Source organism: Ambystoma mexicanum, chromosome 9, assembly GCF_040938575.1.
Source record: "Ambystoma mexicanum isolate Mex_15411 chromosome 9, UKY_AmexF1_1, whole genome shotgun sequence".
Classification (NCBI taxonomy): Eukaryota; Metazoa; Chordata; class Amphibia; order Caudata; family Ambystomatidae; genus Ambystoma; species Ambystoma mexicanum.
Window position 1 is genome coordinate 437,375,427 of NC_090931.1, and position 22,107 is coordinate 437,397,533.

Genomic DNA, 22,107 nt, shown 5'->3' on the forward strand with positions numbered 1-22,107 from the left:
TTTCTGGAGGGGTTCTTAAACATTTCTTCTCTTGTTTCTTCCAATTTTGCTTCAAGTTCTTCTTCCCATTTGTGTGTGATCCTGTCTTTTTGCGCTTTTATAGCTATTATGTGTCCCCTCGTCACCGCTTTGAAGGCTTCCCATGTCATGCTTGGGGAGATTTCCGGGGTGATGTTGTCCTCGAAGTATTCCTCTATTTTCTCTCTGATGGTTTCTTTCGCTACTGGGTCTTGTATCACTTCCGCAGGTAATGTCCATCTCCATAGGTTCGATCTTTTCGCAAATTTTGGGAGTGAGATCCACAACGGAGCGTGATCTGATAGCGAGGTATTGCCTTTTTCGATGTCTTGTATTTCCCCTACTAGTGTTCCCGTTGTCCAGATATAGTCTATCCTGGAGCTTGTATTATGTACATGCGAGTGGTAGGTATATCCTTCTGTCGTTCCTTTGAGTCTTCTCCAGATGTCTTCTAGAGCTAGGTTTTGCATTGCCTCCTTTAGCGCCTGCTTGGGGGATCCTTGCTGGGAGCCTTTGGGGTTCGAGCGATCTTCTATGCGGTTCCATGCCAGGTTAAAGTCTCCGGTCAGGATTATCTCTCCCTCTGCGAATGGTTCTAGTTTGTTTATTGTGTCTTTGATGAAGCCTTCCTGGCCTGTGTTAGGCGCGTACAGGGTGGCTATTGTAAGTATGCGGTTATGTATCTGGGCCTTCGTGAATATATATTGGCCTTCCTTATCCGTTAGTGTCTCTTTGATCTTTACTTGCAAGTGGTTTGCAAAGGCAAGGAGTACACCTTTCTTTTTCCCTTCATTGTTTGATTGTAGGATTTGCTTGTAGCCTCTTAACCGGAAGTGGCCTCTCTTATTTTTCTGTATGTGAGTTTCTTGGAGGGTGATTATGTCGAATTTTTCTCTGTGTAGGAAATGTTCTATTTTCTTTCGTTTCACTGGTGAGTTCAGTCCTCTGACATTGTACGTTAGGATTTTCAGCCCCATTCTTTTTGGTTGGTTTGTTGTTTCGTAATATTTCCACCTCGTGGGACTCGACTGCGTTCGTTGATACCGGTTTTGGGGTCCCTTCCCCTTTGAACTTTCCCTACTATTTTCTCCCTCTCCCACCTCCCCCCCCCCCCCCCCAACTTTGTCCCTGAGGAGGGCACTGGGCCCTATGGTTGCTCTGGCGTTGTGCCTTTGCTCCATGCCCTCTAACTTCTCAGGGGTAACGGTTTGCAGGGAGTCCTAAACCCTGCTTGTGGAGTGGATTCCATGGCCGTCCTCCGGCCCGGCCGCGCTTGTGGTCGCCTCCTGCTCTGGCTGTCTTAATTTGCGGATAATGCCTTCCCCTCCGGGTGGTTCTCTCTCGTGTAGAGGGGTTCTAATGTCTCAGCATTTTTCTGGTTTGCGTGATTGGAGTCTCGTTTTCCGTTTCTCCGTTTGCCAGCCCTTCGGTTGTCTCTTTTGCCTTCGGGGTTCACTATCGTTTGTGGTCTCTGGTTCCTGGTCTCCCAGGATCTTAAGGCCGTCCTCGCAATTCGTTACTCGGTGTTGTCTTTCTTCCCAAGTGAATAGGAGGCCGAATGGGAATGTCCATTTGTATCGTATTTGTTTTTCTGAGAGGATTTTCGTTACCTGACTCATTTCTCTTCTTTTTCTAAGCGTTGATTGGGCTAGATCTTGGAATAGCTGGATTTCTTTCCCGTTCATTCTTATTTGCCCCATTGTTCTGGCCTTCCTAAGGATTTGTTCTTTCTGTGTATATCTTGTCATGGCCACAAGTACGTCCCTTGGGCGGGATCCGGGTTCACTTGTTCTGCGGGGCCCTACTCTGTGTATCCTGTCTATTTGGATATCTTCCTCTGATCCCTCCTGTATGATTTCTTGGAACACTTGTTGTACTGCCGTTAGGAGTTCTTTGTCTTCTATTGTTTCCGGCATGTTTTTAATTCTGATGTTCGATCTTCTAGACCTGTTCTCCAAATCCTCGCATTGGGATTCTAGTTCCTGTGCCAAGCGGGCGAGTCTGTCTTGCGCTTCTGCTTGTTGGAGTGCCTCCTCATCCATGTTCTGGACCGTCTTTTCCAGATTGTCTGTTCTCTCTCCGAGATTTTCTATATCCTTTTTTAGTTCCTGTACTGCTTGCTTCATTTCGTCCTTCATGTTGTCAAATTGAGCCTGGGTGGATGCGATGAACTGGTCCTGAAAATCCTTGAACCAGGATTTCATATCGTCCCTCGAGGCCATATCTGCGTTTTCTACTTGTTCCGGTGTGTCGCCTCCTTTATGTTTTTGTTTGATTGGACGTTTGGGTAACGAGTGTCCCAGTCCCCAGATTTGGGTCAGATCTTGGTCTCGTCTGGGTTTGCCTTTTTCTGCCACCGTTGCTTGTGATCCACTCTTCGTTCTGGGCTTTGACATGTGTTTGGGCCTCGCTTCTGAGATTCCTTTAGCGGGGTTCTCCTTAGCGGTTATTCGTTTGTGTTGGGTGCTCTGCTTTCTCGTATTTCCTCCGTGGTCTCTGCTTCGTTTTTTCTTTCTCGGCTTTTTGTTACTTGCCGTGACCCGGGTTGGTCCCTGCCTGATGGCCTCCCCTTTTCGCGTTTGCGTTGTGCTTCTGCTGACTTTTGCCAGCCCGCTTTTCTGCCTTTTGCCGGGGGGGGGGGGGAGGGTCTGCCTTGGAGGTTCCCTATCTCCCTCCCGCTTTGGGTGTTGCCCGTGGATTTGTCTCCCCGTCTTCCCCTGCCTCCACGTGTCTTTCTTTTTCCTTTGTAGTGGATGGGGGGGGGTCCTTGTTGCCGGCAACCTTTGTGGGGGATATCTCCTTCCCGCTTCTCCCTCTGCCTTCCCCCCGCCTCGTACCTTTGATCCGTTAGTTGCTCCGGGGGCTCGAGGGCCTGCTGTTCTCCTCTTGGCCGCCGCGGGCTCCTCGCTCACTTCACTTCTCTGGGTTCGCTCAATTCCTGATGTGGGGGTGGGTCTCGCTGTCTGGTCCCGTCCTTATCGGTGTGCTTCCCGGCGTCGGGTCGGGGGCCGATCTTGCGCTTGCGGGGTGCGCCGGTTGAGGGAGTTGGGGAGCTTGCTTCGCTCCGCTCCGTCTGGCTGTGACTCGGCCGGTCTCCCTCTTTCCGCCCGGACTGGTTTTTTTGGCGGGAGTCGTGCCCCTTGATGTGGGACGATTCCTTGCTTCGTGCGGGGGAGGGGCAGGTCCGGGCCGGCGTTCGAACACTTTTGATGTTCCCCTACGTTCCGCAGCTTGTCGGAGGGAGGTTGTTCCCCCTTCCTCCCTATCTGGGGGGGGAAGTCTCCTCTCTGGTGTCTCGGTAGGCTCTCGAAGTGAGGTGCTTAATGTTGCGGCCCGAGCCGGGGGACGGAGCTACGCTCACGCACGTCCGCTCCGCTCGGCCGCCATCTTGGAATCCTATATCGCCACCTTTAATAGACTAGTTGTGGAAACCGGATGGCCTGAAAATAAAAGGATCACATTGTTTCATCGAGGCCTGCGCGGAGAGCTTAAAGATGTTATAGCTCAGATAGTAGATCCACCCCAGGCCTGCGCAGACTACATAGACTTAGTGGTTCAACTTGATCACAGACTTCAAAATAGAAAAGCAGATCGGCTCAAGTATGAAACCAGAGTACCTATCAAGACCCACGTTAACTCCAAGAGTATTGACGTTTCCGAACCTATGCAAATTGGCAGTATTAAAGGACCATTAACGCAGAAGGAACGAGAGAGAAGGCGACAAATGCAACTTTGTCTGTATTGCGGAACTTCCGGTCACTTTCTTCAAAGTTGTCCAGTTAAACCACCCAAGAAGGTGGTTGGAGCCACTGATAACGAGTTATTGACACCTGGTTCGGGAAACGACCTAGCCCGACAAGCGTAGGGGTCCGCTTGCCGAGCTTGAAAACAAACTCTTTGACCTCGCATTTTGTCATGCCAATGGTGCTTGTGAACCCAAAACAGCCTCAGCAGTTGCATGCTATAAAAGCATACATAGACAGTGGAGCTATTGGAAATTACATAGACTGTGAATTGGCTTCCAGGATTAAGCTTCCTCTCTGCCCGAAAGTAACCCAAGATGTAATTACTACAGTTGATGGAACCGAAATAGCCTCAGGGCCTGTAACGCATTCCACAGTTGAAATCACTCTGGTGGGTCAGGACGGACATCGGGAAGCAATCGTGTTTGATGTGATCAAGGCCCCACAATTTCAAGTACTTCTTGGTATCCCTTGGTTAGAAACACATAATCCGAGAATAGACTGGCGAGCAAAGAAGATAACTTTTCCTGATTGTGAACCAACCTGTTACCCAAGGAATCCAGCTATGGGTCTAGCCTCTGTAACTTCCACCCCTGTACAGCTACCATCTGGATACCAAGAATTCCAAGACGTTTTTCAGAAAGAGCAGGCTAACACCTTACCTCCCCATCGATCTTACGATTGCCAAATCGACTTGGTACCCAATGCACAACTACCTTGTAGTAGGATTTATGCTCTTACTGAACCTGAGAACCTGCATTTGCGCCAGTATTTGGATCAATACCTGGCCAATGGCTTCATTCGCCCATCAAAGTCACCAGTCTCTTCCGCTTTGTTCTTCGTACCTAAAAAGGAAGGAGACCTTAGGGTCTGTATTGACTACCGCGCCCTAAATCAGATAACGATTAAGAATCGTTACCCTTTGCCCCTGATACCTGAGCTTATCGACCAAGTAAAAGATGCTCGTGTGTACACCAAGCTAGATCTCCGAGGAGCTTACCACCTGGTACGTATAAAAGAGGGCGACGAGTGGAAGACTGCATTCCGCACTAAATTTGGGCTCTTCGAATATCAAGTAATGCCCTTCGGTTTGTGCAACGCACCTGCCGCCTTTCAGTACTTCATGAATGATGTTCTTCGGGAACTTATCGATGTTTGTGTCATCGTTTATATTGACGACATCCTGGTGTATTCCTCCTCAGAATCTGATCACAGAAACCATGTTAGGGCAGTTCTTGAGAAATTGCGCCAGCACAAATTATTTGCCAAGCTCGAAAAATGCGTTTTTCATACCACAGAAGTGGAGTTTCTCGGATTCATCCTGACACCTCAAGGAATCCGAATGGACTCGCGGAAAGTGGACGCCATTCTCAAATGGCCATCTCCTAGCTCTGTGAAGGGAGTGCAAAGCATGCTTGGCTTTGCCAATTTCTATCGAAGGTTCATCCCGGAATTTTCTCGAACTGTTCAACCCATCACAGCTCTCCTAAAGAAAAATAAACGCTTTGAATGGACTCTTGAGGCTGAACAAGCCTTTCAGGACCTGAAAACCAAATTCACCTCTGCACCTGTATTGAAGCACCCGCGCCCAGATCTCCCTTACATCGTGGAAACCGATGCATCCAGTTCGGCCATGGGAGCTGTCCTGTCGCAAAGAGACCCAGAAACTAACCAACTACACCCTGTAGCCTTTTGGTCCAGAAAATTCTCTCCACCTGAACTCAATTACGCAATTACCGACAAAGAACTACTGGCTATTAAATCAGCTTTCAAGGCTTGGCGTCACTATCTTCTCGGTGCAAGACACACCATCACCGTAATTACGGACCACAGAAATTTGCAGTATTTAAGGACGACAACTCTGATGGGCTTTATTCTTTGCGGAATTTGATTTTGTAATTACCTATCGCCTTGGCTGCAAGAATGGTAAGGCAGATGCCTTATCCCGGATAGGCATGGAAGAACCCAATTCAAGTTTAGAACCTGTGCCAATCATACCGGAACAAAGAATTCTGGGCTTGACTTCATTGCAAACCATTGAGGACATCCAAGCTCAAGTAAAACAGCTTTTTGACTCTTCTGCCTTACTGGAATGGAGTCAAAAGGGTCCTCACTACACTGTTAAGGATGATCTACCCTACTTCCAAGAGCGGTTATTTCTGCCAAGTAAAGAATTGCAGGAACTTGTCATTACCCGTCATCATGAATCATTAATGGAAGGACACCCCGGTATTGCGAAAACAGAAGAAAAGATCAAACGCCACTTCTGGTGGCCTTCTTGGAGAAAAGACATAAAGTCATTTGTGTTGTCTTGCGGAATCTGTGCCCAAAATAAGAGTCAAAAGAAAAGGCCAGCCGGCCTACTTCAACCTTTGGACATTCCACCAGCACCTTGGCACACCTTGTCAATGGACTTTATAACTGACCTGCCTCCTTGTGGTGGTTACAACACGATTCTCGTAATAGTGGATCTATTCTCCAAAATGGCCCATTTTATCCCTTTAAAAGGATTGCCGTCAGCTCCCACCTTGGCCAAGGAATTTATGGAAAATATAGTGCGGTTACATGGTTTCCCTTCCATATTAGTCTCAGACCGTGGAAGTCAATTTATCTCCCACTTTTGGAAGAAATGTTGCCAACTAGCACAAATAGACGTGCGGTTATCCACCAGCCACCACCCCCAGACTGACGGACAAACCGAGAGAACCAATCAGACTCTCGAGCAATATCTGCGGTGCATGTTACACCAATCCGAGTTAAATTGGAAAGACATCCTTTGGATTGCAGAATATGCAATATCTGCAATATCTTCAACGCCGCGCCTCCGTGGGAACCAGGTGAGCGTTACAAGGAGGCAAGGAAATCACTAAGCCTCCAGCAGGAATGTATGAAGCAGTGGGAGAGACTGGGGAATCTCAGCTATAGGAAATATATTGAGCGACAACACGCAGAGGGGTTAAGCCAGGCCGCCTACTGGCGTGGCTATATAAGAGTGAGGTTGCGCTGCAACCGATACGGGCGGTACAAGGGGCAGATGGGTGCTTGCGAGAGACCCAAGAGGAGGTCAACGAGTGCTTCTACGACTTTTACAGGGATCTGTACAGGGTACCTATGGAGGAGGAAGTAATGGATATACAAGAGACACTATCAGAGATAAGTCTCCCCCGACTCTCTGAAGAGGATAGGGACAGACTAGAAGCCCCCATCTCAATTGACGAACTGGAGTATGTGATAAAAGAGCTGCCCACCAACAAGGCCCCAGGGGCAGACGGGCTCCCCAGTGAGTTTTACAAAGAGTATAGGGTGGATATCCGCCCCCCATTGTTGACAATGTTAAATGAGGCATTGTAACAAGGCAAGCTGACCGAATCATTGAGAGAATCGATAATTGTCCCCCTCCTCAAACCTAATAAACTAGACACTGATTGTGGGTCATACAGGCTGCTGTCACTACTGAACCAGGATGGGAAGAGCCTCACGGCGGTTATGGCAATGAAGCTGAGACCGATGACAGGCAAGATTATCCACCCGGAAAAAACGGGGTATGTCCCGCATAGAAACATAACCGACAACCTTAGGAGGATGCATCACATAATAGATTACACCAATGGGAACATAGACGAGGTGGTGATGGTCTCGCTTGACGCTGTGAAAGCATTTGACTCTGTTAAATGGCCCTGGTTGCTGGCGGTGTTGAAGGCTTTTAGCATGGGACCCGTGTACATAAGATGGGTGGAATTACTGTATAACGGCCGATGACCAAAGTCAAAACGGGATCCGTAATCTCGGAACGATGGCAATTAAGTAAAGGAACAAGACAGGGGTGCCCATGGTCCCCGATGCTCTTCATACTTGCGCTGGAGCCACTGGTGGCTTATTTGAGGGCGGAATTTGGGGAGATGGGAATAGGTACACAGGACCGGAGACACTTGGTCTCGCTTTATGCAGACATGTTGCTGTACCTGAGCTATCCAGAAGAGAATTTGCAGTACGTCCTGGAAGTGCTGGAACGGTATGCTTTGGAGTCCGGTATATTGGTAAATCCTCAGAAATCTAGTTTGTACCCCCTGGGGGGGGGGGTACAGTGGGAAGCCCATGAGCAGCCTGCCGGTATTGCCCATCAAATGGGAGCAGGCTACGTTCAGGTACCTGGGAGTAGACATATATCATGACCCCAGGGAGGAACACAAGCACAACACAGAGAAAGCGTTGGAGAGGATAGAGAAGAGCATAACATACTGGGAGCTGTTGCCATTGACCATGATGGGGTGCGCGGCACTACTGAAAATGGTGGTGCTACCGAGACTGCTGCATTATTTCGCCAACGTCCCCTTTGCAATTCCGAAAAGGTTTTTGGGGAAATTACACGGCGTATGCCAAAGCTTCATCTGGCACAAGACAAGAAATAGGGTGGCGCTATGGAAGCTCCAGAACCCGCATTAACGAGGGGGTATTAAATTGCCCAACTTCGAGGTGTACTTCATAGCCAGTCAGCTGCAATACGTGGCTAGATGGCTGTCGGACGAGACAACCACTGAATTGAGGCTGCTTAATACAGCGGGCAGACCGTTCTTTTTGAAGGAATTGATATGGCTACCAGATGCGCATAAAACCAGTGGGCACCTTCTGCTGCTTCTGGGCTGCAACATATGGCGTAGGGCACTGCGATTGCTGGGTTCTGAAGCTTTGTATTCCCCACAGGTGCTGTTGGCGGTGCTCACGGGGGAAGATGAACAGACCAGGAAGAATGTAAGGAAAAGTTGGGAACCTATGGGAGTAGCTATAGTGGGAGATGTGATTGAAGAAGGTAAACCACAGAGATTTGAAGAGTTAGTAGTGGATGCCGGGAAACATAGGTGCCAGCACATCACAAACACTAGACTGTTATTGGGCCTGAAACTGAAATGGCCAGATCCCGACACGCAAATAGGGTGATTGAGTCCTTTTATGATGTATCAGAAGGGGGACACAGGGTCTCACGTATATATGAGCTGTTGATGGCGGTAGTAGGTGGAGAAATAGTCCAAGTTCGGAGGAGGTGGGAGGCGGACTTGGGAGTACCATTGTCAGATGGAGAATGGAACAGAGTGAAAGGGTATCATAAGAAGGTATCGCGTAACGCCAGACTCCAGCAGATCCACCTCTATTTGAAACATGGGGCATACCTAACCCGACTCAAAGTAGCCAGATTTAATCGAACAGAGACCCAGGCGTGCCCGAAATGCAGGGAGAGAAATGCTAACCTGGTGCATATGTTCTGGGCATGCGTGGAAATAAGCAGATTCTGGTGGGAGGTGGCACAGCTGCTGGCAAGGGCCGGGATCACGTTAGACGTAAATTCTCCAAAAGCCCGCCTGCTGGGGTGCTTCCCTAGACCCAAGCGGGCAAAACATGTAAGCAGGCTGAATGATTCCGTGTATATTTTGGTGAAAGGGAGAATAGCTATGGGTTGGAAAGCATTGGCAAGACCGGTAGCACGAGTATGGTGGGCAGATCTGTCAAAATGGGCCAATGCGGAAACGGTAGCATGGTTAGAGGCGTCTAGCAGAGAGGAAGAACTAGGAGTCAGAGGTGTGGATTTGTGGAACCAGCTTGTAGCTGAGCTGGCCACCTTGGTGCAGGATACCGGAGAAAACGAGATCTTAGTAGGAGAAGCTGTAGCCACTGTAGTAGTGACATAGACAAAGGAGTGACTGGGCGCAGGGGAGGGAATGGGAGTTAGGTGTTGGGGTGGGAAGTTGTTGATTTATTATATTTGTTTGTGTTTATTATATTGCTGAATTTGTATGTTTGAAAACCCAATAAAAAAATGTTTAAAAAGAGAGTTCACCATCCTGTGTCAAAACATATTCTGTCCCTCACACTCTCTATCCGCTCCATTCCAGAACCATATTATGTATGCATAGTACCCATGCATGTATAGAATGTGCGTTAACGCTCGTCGCCAATGTAATAAAGTCATAGGACTACAGACTTTTATGTAAGAAATAAGATTTATTAAAAGAGCCCACGGAGCCTAACGTCACCGGGCAAACTTCAAATACAAAGATGGTTATGGAATGGCTCCATTCCAGAACCATATTACGTATGCATAGTACTCATGCATGTATAGAATGTACAATCCATCATAACAGTTCCCAGCATCACTGCTTGGGGTTCAGCGCAACAGGCTGCGTTCAAACGGGACTCCCATTCACAGGACTCCACCCCTGAGTTCCTGGGCGTCACAGCAGATGTGTCTTGTTAAAACAGAGACATCACCATTTGTCATAATCCTGGTTTCTGCCGGCTCTGGGATTTTGGCCTCTGGTCTCTGCCAATTTGTATGATAATAATGTCATTTTTTGTACTTCTCATTACTTCAATCCGCACTTCACTGTTTCTGCTCCGCATTCATTTGAAAAATGCCATTCGAGCCGCTGCTTATCAGCTGTTACTCCTGTGGCATCCAGCCCCACACTCTTTTTTTTAAAAAACAATTTTCATTCATTTGTAACAACATAACTTACAGACTTGTATCTTCATTCACATGTCGCTGTACATTCACTTATGTCCGTTCGTCCCCTTACCCCCAAACTCCCCACTCCCACTACCCAGCCGTTTCCACATCCGTCTACTTTCCCACATTACATCTGACTGTGATGATCTTATATATTTGTTGTTAATCCGTCATTTGTGACGGGGCATTTATTATCCAATGGGTGTCACTGTGCGCAAAGGCCATCAGTTCTTGCACCATGTGCCTCCAGGAGTCCAGGTCTGCATTGTGTTCCCCTTGGCCTCTGCGGGCTGCCTCTTGCCACACTGAGGTTTCTGCCAACATCCATTTTTGAAGATCGCTAAACCACAGTTTCACTTCCGGTCCGTTATGCGCTTTCCAGCCCATCGCTATCCTGCGTTTTGCCAAGATAAATGCTAGGTCTTTCAGCTTACTAAGATGTCTTCCTTTCTTGGGCTGTGCAAAAATGCCAAGCATGCAGACTGTCGGATATTGCGTGTCTAATATTATCCCTGCCTTGGCTAAAAACTGCGCTATATCTTCCCAGTATTGTCGGATCTTCGCACAATCCCAGAACATGTGTACCAGGTCTGCATTAAGCAATCCACATTTTGGGCAGGTTTGCTCTGTTGCCTTGCTAAATCTGGCAATTTTCTTAGTGGTTAGGTCTGCCCTAGGAGCTATGTACATCTGAATCAGCTGAAGCTTCGCATTTCTGGACACTTTTTTGTGGTAAATTATCGCTCTACCCCAGGCTTCATCTGTCAATTGTTCCTGCAGGTCTGCTTCCCAGCTACACTGGATCTGTGCCAGCGCATCCCCCCGCCTTGACATTAGTACCTCATATATTCTCGATACCGCGTGCCCTCCCTCCGAAATATCATAAAGTGTTTCTACCCATTAATCTTCCTGCAACTCCCTGTTTATTACCGGCCATTTCTACTTTAGCTAGGAGAGGAGAGCCTGTTTCTGAGATAAGTACACTGAATTCCATCAGCCTCCGCTCTCATAGTAAATCACCCACCGTCACCACCCCCTTTGGTCCCCAATACCTCCACACATTTAGTCTGAGTTGTGGGTCCTCTTCCTTTAAGGTCACCAACGGGATCTGAGGGGAGTAAGGTGATTCCTTAACTAAGATGCGACAAGCCCTATTCCACATTGCCCTACTCAGCGTGAGCAGCAGCAGGGGTTTTAGGTCTTGTTGCGCTATTGTCCATACCACCTCCTTCAAAAAGAATGGGGCGCGAGCCGCCTGTAGCAACAAGTTGTCGTGGGTCTGTTCATCCAACCACCAGTTTGTGACAAATTGTAGTTGGCCCACCACAAAATATACTTCAAGGTTGGGAACTTTTATAGCCCCCCTGGTCGTATGGACACTACAATTTTGTTAGTGCCACCCTGCAACTCGAATTATGCCATAAAAAGCTGCGACATACAGTGTCAAGTTTCGTAAAAAAGCCTTGGAGGTATGGCATACAGGACATTGGTAAAAAAAAAAAAATGAAGGAGCCTAGGGAGCACTGACATCTTCAGCAACGCTGCCCTGCCCATCAGCGAGAGCGGTAATGTAGCGCAGAAAGTCATGGATTTCTCCATTTTATCCACCGCTTTTAGTGTATTCTGTATGTGTTCTATCTTTGGGTCATGGAAAATGTCTACACCTAGGTATCTAAATGTATGCACCTCCCACTTAATCGGTAGCACTGGCAATGTGTTCATGGATTTCCCTCTACAAGGGGAATAAGCACGATTTCTGTGCACTGATCGTGATAGCAGATAAGTGTGTGTAGCGTTCAAACACGTCTAGGACATATTGCAAGTTAGTCTCTGGATGCTGTAAGTATATAAGCATGTCATCCGCCTATAGGGATATCAAGTTCCTGTTGCCTTGTGTAACTATACCCGCGTCCTCATATTCCTTCCATAGATAGACTGCCAAGGGTTCTAAAGCCAATATAAATAACACAGGGGACCAAGGGCAACCCTGCCTCGTACCTTTACCCAGCAGCCATTGGTCCGATATATATGTGCCTGTCTTGACTCTCGCTACTGGACTGCTATATAGCAGCCATGCCCATTTGATGTATGTGGGCCCCATGCCAAAACTCTGAAGCAATGCGAGCAGCCATGGCCATCTAACCGAGTCTAATGCCTTGACTGCATCAAGCGAAACAAGAGCATAATGCTGCATGCTGTCATGTGTGCAATCAATTATGTGGTGTAACCGCCTCCGGTTACAGGCAATGTTCCTATTTGGAACATATCCTGACTGGTCCCGGCGTATAAGTGTAGATATTACTTGCTTGAGCCTGTTGGCCAACATGGCTGTTAGTATTTTCCCATTCTGATTAAGCAACAATAGGGGTCTGTAAGATCTGCAATTAGTATCAGGCTTGTTAGGCTTCAATAGTGGGATAATGATTGACTCTCTGGGCGACATAGGTAGGATGCCTATGTCTAGCGCTTTGTTCAGCATTGCGAACAGTGGGTGCGTAACATCCGCCATGAATTCTTTATAAAACTCGCTGGGCAATCCATCTGCACCTGAGGCTTTACCAGTAGGCAATCCTCTTATTGTGGCTTCTAGTTCATCAATGTTAATGGGAGCTTCTAGCCTGTCAGCTGCTACTGCGTCGAGTTTCGGGAGATCTATCTGCACTAAGTCCCCCTCTCTCTCAGACAACTGCGTTACTGATGTCTCTGCATATAACTCTTTGTAATAATCATGAAAACGATTGTGTATGCTTTCTTGCGTCATACAAGCCCCCCTATTTGCCATTACAATCTCCTGTATCATGTTTCATTTGGATTCGCTTTTGTATAACCAGGCCAGCAAGCGTCCCGGCTTATCCGCTTCTGCGCATTGCCTCTCTACATAGTTCTTGTAGCTCAGCATGCCCAGCCTATCCCAATGCTTCATGCATTCCTGCTTCAGTCAGGCAGCTTCTTGAGGTAGTACCCCAGACGTGTCTCCTGAGTTCTCTATGGCTTCCAGTTTGGTTTCCGCCTTATGTAAATCTCTTTCTATCGTAGCTTGCATTCCTTTTGTTTTAGCCATTGCTGCCCCCCTAATCACTACTTTATGGGCTTCCCATAATGTCCCAGCTGACTTTACACTCCATGTATTGTTTTTGAAGTAGTCTCTCACCCCTTCTCTTAAGTGTTCTCGAAACACCTCATCTCTCAGAGAGTCACTTCTAAGCTTCCAGGTCAGAATACGTGCCCTAGGAGGGGTGCTCTGCCATGTTTCCACCAGGGGTGCCTGGTCTGATAATACTCATGCTTTGTATTCTGCCGTTTTGAAGTCACCTACGAATACTGCACCTGTGAAGACATAGGGCCTCATTACGGGTCCGGCGGTAGCAGTGCCGGTAAAACCGGCAGGTATCCGCCGGACCTGTAATGAATTACCGGCGCCTGACTTCCCTGTAACACCGGGGCTTTCCGACCCCGGCGGCCGGGATGTCAGGCACAAGTTATTTTGTAAGTCACCATTCCCATGGAGTCCAACAGGACTCCATGGGAATGGGGACCACAGAAACACCGGCACCATTAACAATGGTGTCGGTGCTTCCGTGAAACTCTGTGGGCGAGTGCTTTTCTGCTTGCCAGGCGTGACCCTGGCGGGCGAGACGGCACCCACCTGCAGCGTCGTAGTGTTGCGATCTAGAAACAACAGTGCCGGTAGGCTTACCAGCACTGTTGTTTCCGGACCAGCACACTCCTAATGAGGCCCATAGTCTAGTCTAGTGTAGAGATCTTTGGGGGCAGTGTAATGTGAATAGCCTCGAACTTGTGGGTGAAGGGCACTCCATATGTTGGACAATTTGAATGCTCGCAACAGTGTGTACAAAGCCTGGGCTGGGTGCGTGAATTTATCATTGATCCATCTAATTCTGGGTTTAACATACAATTAAAATCCCCCCCCCCCATACTAATGTACCGTCTCTGTATGGGCTAATTTGGGTGTATAGTGAGCAGAAATAGGCAGCTGTGTCATTATTTGCTGAATAAGTGTTGATAATGCAGAGCTCCCTCTGTTCCACGAATCCCTGTACTATAACCATCCAGCGTCTTTATCCCAAAAAGTCTTGAGGACCCTGAATGGTACTGACAGTGCCACCCATATCAAGACTCCTCTGGCATATGCCGAGTATGGCAAACCTAGTGTTGTACCGCTCCATTTGTTAGCAAGGGCAGCTAGTTTCTCCCTGTTGAGGTGAGTTTCCTGAAGGAGTGCTATGTCAATTTGTTGGCATCGCAGATATGTCATTATTCTGTTTCATTTGATATAACTATTGAGCCCTCTGACATTCCAGGATGCTATTCTAAGTTCCCCATCACATATAAGTACTGCTACGTGACTCGTCAGTCCGATGTCCATCTTGTACAAATCTTGCGTGCTTCTATAGGCTAACTCCCCACTAACTACTCCAACTCCCCTGCACCCCCCACAATTGTCCAGCTCAATACCTTGTGCTCAGGCATCGCTGCTTCTCTCTCCCGCCCCAGTCGGTGCCTGGAGTGCAGCAGGCAGATACGTAACTGCTAGAATTCGATAACAAATCCTAACTGGGGTGAAGGACGCTTCCTTACTGTGCGCTCCCGACTGGAGACTGCACTGCTGGCTCCTGCAGTCCACAAAGGTGTTAGTGCCTGAGTCTTGCAAAGAGGTTGCGCACTACCACAACTGGCCGCACTGGCAACTTCCTTGCCGGTGTCCTGTAGGTCCTTCTGCGTGTGGCCATCTCATCTATTCTTGATTGTCCGCAGCAAGCAAGTTTTCATGTCCATCCATTTATGCGCGTCATCAGGGGTATCAAAGGCGATGGCTTGGCCTTTGCTTACGACTTTCAACCTTGCCTGCTAACGCAGCATGAACTTGAGGCTCACCTCCCGCAGCCTCCTCTTAACCGATGTATAGTGAATCTCTGTTTTTGTACCTGGAAGGTGTAGTCTGGGTCTGCGGTAACATTAGCGGATGCCCGCTGTATCATACCACCTTTCTGGAAATGTTCAAGGATCTTTTCTCCAGCTTTATAATTCAATATCCAGGCTATTATGGGTTGTGGCAGGGCTTCTAGTGGTGGTTTCCTCATCAGGGACCTATGCGCCCTTTCCACTGTGAAACCCTTCGTGAGAGTGCCTGGGCCAATTTCCTGTAGCAGCATGGTCTCTCTGAAGTTGGTGGGGTTCACACCTTCTTCACCCTCTGGGAGTCTGACGATTCTGGACAGCCCTTCTGCATCTTCGACTCTTCCCTCCAGATTCCGCAGTTGTTGCTGCAGTGTCTTTCTGGCTAGCTGTGTTTACAGCAACTTTCTTTTCAAGAGCTCAAGTGCGTTCTGCAAGTGACCGAACATCCTGCCTCAGTAAATTCACATCTAAATTGATGGCATCCATTTTGGATTCTAATGCTATGGCTACTAGAACCTGCTGGTCCCCCTTCGTGTGATCCTGCTCCCCTTGTGGTCGCGGGGTCACTGGCATTGTATTTTCCATTACGTTTGTGGGCTTAGCAAACGTGTCCAATGTGGGCTGTTTAGAGTTATTTTTCTTGGACTTGGCTGCCATATCTGGGTTCCCCAATGCCGGGTTGTTCGCCCTCTGCCTGTTTCTCGCTTGCCTCGTATCCGTGCTGCTCATCGCTTGTCCGTGCCGGATGGAGACTGCTTCCTGTCTTCCCAGGTTTTCTGAATTGGAGCCATAGTGCCTCCAGTGTACTCAACCAAAGAATGGTAGTCTCAATCCCTGCTGTAGCGGCTAGCTACAGTGCACCATACTGGGAGGCAACCCCTTGCACTTAAGCGTAATGTACTCGCTACAATGACTAGTATTTATCACCCTGGGTAAGTGGGCAGTTGCCAGTGTGCATTCGCGTGACTTCGTGGACTACTGAGCGCCCCTCTGCTCCAATACCCTCTTTGGGGGCCTCCTGTGTTGTCGGAGGCTAGTGGTCGACAAGTGAACTGCCTGTAGAGCTACAGCTTTTTAGGCATCCCATGAAGGTGCTTCCTCCTTAGCTTTTGCCGTAGTTATGCATGCATGGCCACGCTCCCTGACCCATGGCCTTATCCGCCCCTTCCAGTTACCTGCCATTCGAGTGCGCGTGCTTATGAGCGCACATTCTGTTCTATGCACACTTGTTGGGGGGCTGGCAATGTCAAATAAGGCCCCTTTAGTGCAAAAAACGTGGGCTTTGCGTAACCAAAAAGGCAAAGGGTCACACGCCCTAATCTGCGGCCAAGCCTACAGTCGTGTGGCCCCCACAGCTCTACTAGCAGACCCCTATGTGTGGTCCGGCCACCTCCGCTCTCACAAAATCAGCTCCAGTTAATGGCAGCTGCTTACCCTATTCACCATCCGTGTTATAATCCAGTGTTAGGTGTGTAGCCAGGACCTGTGTGTATTTGAGCGTCACTTTATTGAGGTCCTGTTGTGGCCTTGAAGGACGACAGGATGATGTGCAAGGGTATAACTGTCTTTATTGTAAGACAAGGGGTGAACCTTTGGTTGTCCTAAAGCAGGGTAAACAATTACTCACAGTTCAGTTCTGTTCACTGTTCAGGAACTCCCCAGTTGACTCACTGGGAAGTGGGTGTGCACATCGATAGCACGCTGCAAGCTTCTAGGGCCCCCAGGTAACCTCCTGTGGCTGTGGACTTACGCCCTAGAAGCTGGAGTAAGAGGCTACTCAGGATCTCATGTCAATGGCTTCTTATAATGTTTAGTGGCTCCTCATAAAGAGCAGCGCTCGCCGGCACGACTTGCCTGGCTCACTGCCAGCCTCCGACTGGCGCCAAACGCTTCTCGCGGAGCTCAAGGCTCGCGAGATCCCGTTGGGCTGAGATCTCGCAAGACCGCACCCCCGCGGTCACGTGACGTCCCCACACACCTCCTTTGCTGGGAAAAAGGATGGATGGTCACTCCATGACAAAGTCTGCAAACTTGCTGGGTTTCCTTTTCTCTCTCTGTGGTCTGCCTTGATCTGAATGCGGGGCAGGGGTGCGAGAGTATTCTTGGGAAGGTGCGGGTGATTCTGGTTCACCTTGCTTTCCCCTCCGCTGTGACTCCCTGAGTGGGTTTGGGGAGTTGCTCCTGGAGGCTTCGCTGCCGTAGGGTGACTCTGAGGGATCCCTTCCTGTCTGGCCGGTGCTTTCGGATTGCCCTGGCAATTCGGGTGCCTCTTGTTGGTTTTGATCTTCTCCGGTCTCCCAGAGTGGCTGTTCAATGGATTCCTTCCTACAGTACATCGCCACTCTTTCTAGATTCCATTTCCTGCCATCGCTGGTGCAGATGTGGTTCAACCCTTTGGCAACGACCTCTATGGGACTGCTGTACCTGGAACCTGTCACTGTGTCTTTGTGGGGAAGACGAATCTTGACCAGGTCGCCTCTGTTGACTGCTGTGTGTCGAGCAGCCCGCCGCGTGTCCCCTTGAGCCTTCATGGTTTCCTTGTTCCGCTGCATGCGAAACACTACGTCTCCCATGTCCACATCTTCGTCAGCCCTCACTTGATGGAGCCACGGTGGTACCAGTGTGGATGCTGCCCTTCTCCTCCTTAGCAGATGGAATTGTGACGCGCCGGTGACGGCGTTAGGGGTGATGCGGTGGGCCGCGACGGCCTCCTTGACAGTCTTGTATGGGTTTAGGCCCGAGGCATTCGCCAGTTGCAGTGCACCTTTGATAAAGCGGTTGGCCTGCTCAACCAGGCCGTTGGCCTGTGGGTGGTAGAGACTTGCTCTTCGCTGTTGAATATTGTTGTGCCTGAGGAATTTCTCCATTTCTCAAGAGACTAACTGGACGCCATTGTCCGTCACTATTTCCTCTGGGAGGCCTTTTCGCTGGAATATGGCGGTGAGTGCTTCAATGACTGTGTTTGTGGTGATGTCCGAAGTGAAGTCAACTTCGACCCATTTTGAGAAATAGTCGACGGTGACTATCCCGTATCTATGTTCTGGAGGCATGCCGTCCAACGGGCCGATGAAGTCCAAGCCTAGTTTGCGCCAAACCCCTTTGGGGATTTCGGTGGGCAACATGGGGGCTTGTCTCACAGACAGGCGCTTGTTGCTGTTTGTGCACTAATGGCACCTTTCAACCATTAGTCGTATGTCCTGATCCATGCCTGGCCACCAGTAGGCGTCGCGAATCCTGCTACTGGTCATGTTGCACCCCTAATGGCCTGAATGCGCTCTGCACAGAATCACTTTGCGAATCCCACTGGGCGGAATCACTTGGTCGCCTCTAAGAATGAGACTGTTCATGGCAGTGATTTCGTCGTTCACCTTCCAGTAGGGACGTAGACCTTCGGGAATCGCTTTTTCAACAGGCCATCCTTCGCGGACCCAGGCTGCCACGCGCTGTAGGGCATCATCCTGCTCGAACTCCTCCTGCCAATGGCGCTCACTCAGGTCCATGTACTCGCCATTCCTCAAGTCGCCTATGGAGGCCACGACGCATTCGTCTTCTAAGAATGTGGTGCCAGGGGTGGTCTGGTACAAGAGCCTGGACATGCAGTCAGCTTGTGCATTTTTCCAGCCGGCAATGTGGGCTATCTCGTACGTATACTCTTGAAGTTTTGCGGCGATCCTGGCCAGTCTCGGGGTAGCAGTCTTGGTGCCCCCTGGGCTCAACATGTGAATGAGGGGTTTGTGGTCTGTGACCAGTTTAAATTTTGTTCCCCAAACGTAAGATCTGAAGTAGTCGACGGCCCAGGCACAAGCCAACATTTCTTTCTCCACGGTGGAGTAATTCTTCTCCGCTGACGATAGTGCTTTGGATGCAAAAGCCACAATATTTTCAGTGTCGCCCTTCTTCTGGGTTAGGGTAGCCCCCAGACCATACGCACTGGCGTCCGTAGTGATGCAGGTGTCCCATTCAGGGTTGAAGGGTTTCAGGCAAGGTGCGTGTATAATCCTACTTTTGATTTTAGAAAAGGCTCCGTCTTGCTCTGGGCCCCAGGAGTATGTAGCACCTTTCTTCAGAAGCTCCCTCATGGGGGACGTGGTTTCGGAGAACCTTGGGACGAATTTTGAGTAGTACTCCGCTAGGCCCAAGAATGAGCAGAGTTCTTCTCTGGACATCGGGGTCGGGGCATCTGCTATGGCTTCCATAAGGTTCTTCTTGGGGCTCACCCCTTCGCTTGAGATGCAGTACCCAAGGTATTCCAACTTGCGCGCTCGGAAGACACATTTCTCGTGGCGAAGATGAATGCCTGCATCTTGAAGCTTGCTCAGCACCGCCCTGAGTGCTCTGTCATGAGTCCCATTGTCCTTTGCATACACGAGGATGTCATCCTGAAAGAATGCAACGTTTGTGAGTCCTTTGAGTAGGGAATTCATCATTCTCTGAAATGCGGACGCTGCCGAAGACAGCCCGAATGGCATGCGGGTGTATTGAAAAGTGCCGAAGGGAGTGATGAACGCCGTAAGGGGGTGCGAAGACTTGTGTAATGGAATTTGGTGATAGGCGTCACGCAGGTCTAGCTTTGAGAAGACTGCCGCTTCTTTCATCATTAGGACAATCTCGCTGATGCTGGGGAGCGGAAAGCTGTCGGTGACCACCTCAAGATTCAGACTTCTCAGGTCGATGCATATTCTGAGGTCATTGCTGGACTTCTTCTTGACTAAAACCACCGGACTCAGCCACTCTGAGGATTCCACTGTCTCGATGGTCCCTTCTTCGACCATCTTCCGGAGATGAGCATCCAACGCAGGTCTCGCCGTGGCGGGCACCGGTCTAACCTTGTGTTTCACGGGTACTGCATTGGGTTTCAAACGAATCTTGTGAACAAAGTTTCTCACTTTCCCCAGTCTCTCGGAAGACAGGTTTGGGAACATCTCCTTGCAGTCTTGCGCTGCTCCTGAGGAGACCATAAGCACCTGTTCCGGAGTGCTGGGGTCTAGTTTGATGCTGAGTCTGTGTTGATCGTCCCATGCAAGCACCGCTGGACCTTTGGGTGAGAAGTACACCTTGGTGGTGGTGGTCCTCCCTTTGAATTCAATTTGGGCTTTGATGTACCCCAGTAAGTCGACGGTTGCTCCTCCGAAGACTGTCGGTTTCTGCCTGGTGGACATGATCTCCACCTTTGCTTGTCCCATCATCTCCTTGTACGTGTCGATGGGGAGGATTGTGAGGTCCGATCCTGAGTCTGCCATGACACGTGTTTCCATGCCGTCCACTCTAATGGTGCAGTGGGGCTTTTCCCTCCTGGCGTGGAGGGCATTGACCATGACGACCATGGGTCTGTCCTGTAGCTCGTCATCGCTGCTTGAAGCTTGGTCGCCATCGACGCGGGAGACAGTCCTTCCCCGCCACATGCATGCTGGGGCCACGTGGCCGAAGCGTCCGCATTTGGAGTACTCCTTATTCCTGGTGGGGCAGTCACGATCACTCGCCATGTGTTTGGTGCTGGAGCATCTGTAGCATTTCGGCACTTTCCTTTACCTGGGGCCTTTTTCTCTTGGATTGTCACGGGGCTGCTTGTCTCTGCGCCCTCTCCACTGCAGCGCTGTAAGCTCGGGTACGGGTGGATGACTTCCCGCCTCTTTGCGCCTGTTGGAGGTTTCTTCTTCCGCCCTGGCAATTTGGATGGCCTTGTCGAGGGTCACTTCCTTTTCTTGTATAAGCTTGTCCTGCACTTTCCTAGAGTTGGTGTGCACGACCAGCATGTCGCAGATGACCTGTTCTGCGTTGTCGCCGAAGGCGCATAAGGATGCTAGCTCCCTCATCCTGGTGATGTAGTCGTCCACGGGTTCACTACCTTCTTGTTTGCGAGTGTAGAACCTTAGCCTGTGCAACACCACGTTCTCCTTATTGGTGAACCGCTTCACAATGCGACGGATTGCCTCTTTGTAGACGTTGTCGTCATCATCCTCCACTGGTATGGCTGTCAAACTGGCAAAGATGCGCTGTCCCTCAACCCCCATTGCGTTCAGCAGCATCGCCTTCTTCCTGGCAGGGGCATATCCTGTGCCGCCTACGGCCTCCAGATACATGGAGAAAAGGGGCTCCCACTGCATCCACGGAATCGCCGGGGTCCCGGGTGAGGGGAGGAACGCAGGGGGCGGCGTGGCGCCTTGCATGGTGGGTCCGTGATTGTTGGGATATCCTCGTCGCCAGTTATGTTGTGGCCTTGAAGGACGACAGGATGCTGTGCAAGGGTATAACTGTCTTTATTGTAAGACAAGGGGTGAACCTTTGGTTGTCCTAAAGCAGGGTAAACAATTACTCACAGTTCAGTTCTGTTCACTGTTCAGGAACTCCCCAGTTGACTCACTGAGAAGTGGGTGTGCACATCGATAGCACGCTGCAAGCTTCTAGGGCCCCCAGGTAACCTCCTGTGGCTGTGGACTTACAGCCTAGAAGCTGGAGTAAGAGGCTACTCAGGATCTCATGTCAATGGCTTCTTATAATGTTTAGTGGCTCCTCATAAAGAGCAGCGCTCACCGGCACAACTTGCCTGGCTCACTGCCAGCCTCCGACTGGCGCCAAACACTTCTCGCAGAGCGCGGGCTCGCAAGATCCCGTTGGGCCGAGATCTTGCGAGACCGCGCCCCCGTAGTCACGCGACGTCCCCACAGGTCCCTTGTTTACTTTGACATTAATGTTCTTTCTGTTCTGCCCGACATCCAGGCCATGTCTGCCAGAGTGTGGGGTTGACCTGCGTGTGCTTATTTAATTCTGACGACCTGATGGCTCGCATCGATCCGGGTTTACCAACTCCCCGCCCCTCCTCTGGGAGTGTTGTTTGTCCTGCTAGTGCTGGCAATGCACCATCGTTCTGGAGGAGAAGTGGGAGGGGGGGATTCAGGTGCTGGGAGGCCTGGCACTACCACAGGTGCC